Source organism: Frankliniella occidentalis, unplaced genomic scaffold, assembly GCF_000697945.3.
Source record: "Frankliniella occidentalis isolate FOCC.00 unplaced genomic scaffold, Focc_3.1 Scaffold12, whole genome shotgun sequence".
Lineage (NCBI taxonomy): Eukaryota > Metazoa > Arthropoda > Insecta > Thysanoptera > Thripidae > Frankliniella > Frankliniella occidentalis.
The window spans coordinates 1,955,294-1,959,137 of NW_026267142.1; the positions used below are offsets into that span (position 1 = coordinate 1,955,294).

General features: G+C 51.1%; 2 protein-coding genes across 3 annotated transcripts in view; one reads left to right on the plus strand and one right to left on the minus strand.

Moving 5' to 3' along the window:
- Window positions 1-372, minus strand: part of LOC113212620 (insulin-like growth factor-binding protein complex acid labile subunit) — a 227,990-nt gene extending 227,618 nt beyond the window's left edge. Inside the window, exon 1 of the mRNA XM_052263569.1 lies at window positions 237-372. The gene's annotated coding sequence lies outside the window, so the exon portion shown is untranslated. The remainder of the gene's footprint in view (window positions 1-236) is intronic.
- The window catches only part of LOC113212683 (uncharacterized), a 116,726-nt gene that overhangs the window by 14,009 nt on the left and 98,873 nt on the right, over window positions 1-3,844 (plus strand). The window lies entirely within an intron of this gene.

Genomic DNA, 3,844 nt, shown 5'->3' on the forward strand with positions numbered 1-3,844 from the left:
GGGGCGGGGTGCTGCTGCCTTATGCATGAGGGCGGTTTGGCTGCTTGGCTCAGGCAAGCCCAGCCTCCCCGCCCGGCCATGGCGCGCCACTACAAGCGAGGTGGAGGCTTCCAACCCCGGTTGCCTTGCATTTGCACAAATCCGTTCAGCGCCCCTTGCGGCCGCCCCCCGACAAATGTTGAGACTGTCGAATCGCTCCCAGAGACACATCGCCGCACCGCGCTGCAAGACCTCACCTCATGCTCGTTAACACCGGTAGGCAGGGGCGGCCAGGGGCTGCAGAAGGCGCCGACTCTTCACCAGCGTCACCAGGACAGACCCTCGGCCTGTAGCATCTGCCTGCACGGGAGAGGAAGTTGTGACGCGTGACACCGCCCCTGAAACAGTCAACAAATAGAAAAAAAAATCAAAAACAACGAACTGGACTGATTTTCACGTTGCATCACAATTGGGCCTGCCTTATGACATGAACCCCCCATTTACCCCTAGCACCTTTGCTTTATTATATACGCATATTTTTGTCGTTCTAGGCTTGGAGAATAAATCACCAAGCCCTGTTTAAAGTTTTGACATAAAAATTAAAAATGCACTCTTATTGGCACTACCACTAGAAGCCTCTCCTGGCGCGGTGCCGACGGCAGCACACGAGGGAGAAAAGGGGGCAAAGTACAACACAACTTGCGCCCTGCTGTAATAAGTTCGATGCAGTGCGTATCGTTACAGGATGTAAGCCGCAATACCTTCTTATTCAGGGCCAAACGGACAAGCGCTGTACCTCTTTGTTAAATTTCAGCAAGCGGCAGCGCATAGAGGCATCTGCCTTTCAATATTCTCCCTCTTCTCTCCCTCTCATTCTCTCTCTGTCTCTCTCGCTTGTTCTGCGCAAATCCCTTACCCGTCTGTGGACTTGACCGGGCCTGGCTCGGCACTGCGGTACAGCCCCCCCCCCCCCTCCCCCCTCGCCGGGGATGCTGAGCCCACGGCAAATATTGACTGTAACGTTATTAAAAGTAGAGGCCCTTTCGCCCGCAGACAGAGGGAAAGGGTGCGCGAGCCGGGCCGTCCCGTCCCCGTGCAGTACTGCAGTCGGCATTCAGGGCCAGCAGCTCAGCCCTCCACCTGGAGAAAAAGGGAGAGAGAGGGAGAGAGAGAGAGAGAGAGAGAGAGAGAGGCAGCAGAGAGACGAGTGGCTGCTGTGTGTCCGCCATGACAAAACGTTTCCCCTCGAAACACAACGGTACGCCAGCAAATAAGGACTTCCGTCGCTGACGGCAAAGGGGACCTCGTGGATAGGGTGGGGGTTGCACAGTTCGCCGATCTCATCCCGGACCTAAGCACCTCCATTTCCCAGCGCGGTTCGAGGAACGGCGATTGTTTTCAGGGGCGAGGAGAGACGCTCTTTCTCACACCAACGCCCTTCACCGTGACCTACCATTCTCGTCTCAACGCATAAAAGTTTCATCAAAAATTTCAGATACACGGGGTCGAATGTAGCAGAGAGCCCCGCGGTGCGGCCTTCCATCGAAGTGTGTATTATGGACTTGTACGCAGTATCCCCAGAATAATTGCATTTATGCATATAAAAACGTAAGTTGCACAAGCGATTGATGGGCTGTGATAGCTTATATGTTGGCTACTCAGGCACTAATTAACTTTTCAGCTCTCACAGCTAAACATTTGCTGCGGTAGCAACGCATTAGTTGAGAGAGCTAATTGCACCCAAACCAGATCATGCAACACGGAAAACTAGAATGAAGTACAAGCAAAGCATGTCATCTGTTAAAGGAATTTTTGTTTCATAGTGACATTATCGTTCCCAAATTTTCTGTATTGAGTTAGGTTTGCTTCATTTTCTTTTACATTTAACAGTATCGTTTCTTATTTTGTGTATTGAGTTAGGTTTTGTTAGTTTAGGTTTGCTTCATTTTCTTTTACATTTACACTATCGTTTCTGATTTTCTGTATTGAGTTAGGTTTTGTTAGTTTAGGTTTGCTTCATTTTTAATCATATAGTATCGTTTCTGATTTTCCGTCTTGAAATTTTACTAAGTTATTCTTAAGATTAGTGGTATTTAAAATGCTCCTGACAATAGATGTCAAAATTACGTTGTCAATGACTGGTCATTGACATGAACTGGCAGCTCAACTTAGGAGAATTGTTTAAATCCAATTTTATTCCATCTATTCCAACCACTACTATATGCACTTGTTTTCTCGGTTTCTGTGCACAAAATCCGTAAGAATCCGTAACAAAGATATTATTGTTGATCACATATATGCATATATCATGTATATATGCAGTCGGCGAAGCCGTGGAATCGAGTCGATTCTACCTAGTGTATTTGACAGTGTCCCCTGTTCACCAGCTCATCATAAGGAGGAAGGGAAAAGTGGTGGGGAGAGGAGTAGGGGCATAGGGGCAGGGGAGCGAGAGGGGGGGATAGAGATGGGGCTAGAAATTCCTGCCTAAAAGACCTACGCGTTGTAAATCACCGGCGTCGCTTCACCTGCCGCCGTGTAATTGAAATACCCGCTATCAGACAGCGGGGTGGGGTGGGGTAGGGTGGGGCGCGCCGTTGCCCTTCCGAAACGCGATACTAGTCCCCGGGCTGCACCCCAGCGCAGGGTGCGTAGAAAGCCCCGGGCGCAAATGAAATATGCATTCCCAAGCGGAAGTGAGGCTGCTTACGACTTGCACTTTGCAGACCCCTCCCCCACTTTTTCTCCTCCGTCGATGGGACTGCGATGAGGAGGGGCCGAGGAGAAGTTTCATTAAGCTGCTGGCCGTGCCAGCCGCGCTCAACCAGGGCGACAGCGGCTCCCCCTCCCCCTGGGCAGCCCTGACCCCCACGCACCGCACACCAACGGGTTCCCATTCAAATGAATACCGCGGAATAACGGCGATTTGGAGGCATATTTGTGGTATAATTCGACATTCCGATGCCAGTAGATTCACATCTGGTTCGCTGTGGCATGGCATCCAACTCTTGTTTGCCAATTTTTGTTTTCGTGCAAATAAGCTACAACAATAACTGCTGTCTTTGCTTTCCTGCCACTTGTCCTCGCGTCACCTCTCCCTCTCTCTCTCTTCCGAGCAATGTCTTACTCCCCAGCTGGAGGGTGGGGGCCCCGTGCGATCGGGTGCACTCCCGCGCCCCGCCCCGCGGAGGCATAATGCGCAGGCCGGCCTTTTTACCGGCGCTGAGGGGCGACAGTAAGTCAGCGAGAGAGGGGGTGGGGGTGATAAATACCCTCCCTCTTTTCCAAATGGGTGCTTCGCGTTCGTGATGATTACCGTGTCTTCGCCGGCCGCCCGCCTCACTACGCACATGCGTGACTGCCGCCCTACCGCTGTTATTTACTTATCGTCCGAAAACTTTTACACTGATTAAGAAAGCAATAAAAGTGAGTGAATAAATTTGTTACGACATGTTACATTTTTTTGTACTGTCCGTCAGAGTTGATATTATTTTTCAATAAAAAGAAACATAATTTGGTAAGTACACATAACGGCACAGTCCGTGGCGACCTGACTTCGTCCCAGCAATGAGAAGGGGTAGGGGTTGAGAGAGGGGTGGAGGGGGAGGGGGATCCACTCTCCAGGGGACCAGTCAGCTGTCGGCTAGTGTTGCGTGCGTGCGTGCGTGTGTGTGTGTGTGTGTGTGTGTGTGTGTGTGTGTGTGTGTGTGTGTGTGGGTGTGTGTGTGTACGGAGGCACAGGCCGGACAGAAAAGAGCCTACTAAACAATCATTACTCCCAGCCCTTAGGCCCCCTTTACGTGTTCAGTGATAGTGTAATAGGCTTCGGCAAACAGAGGGACGGGCGCGGAGTGGGGGGAGGGTA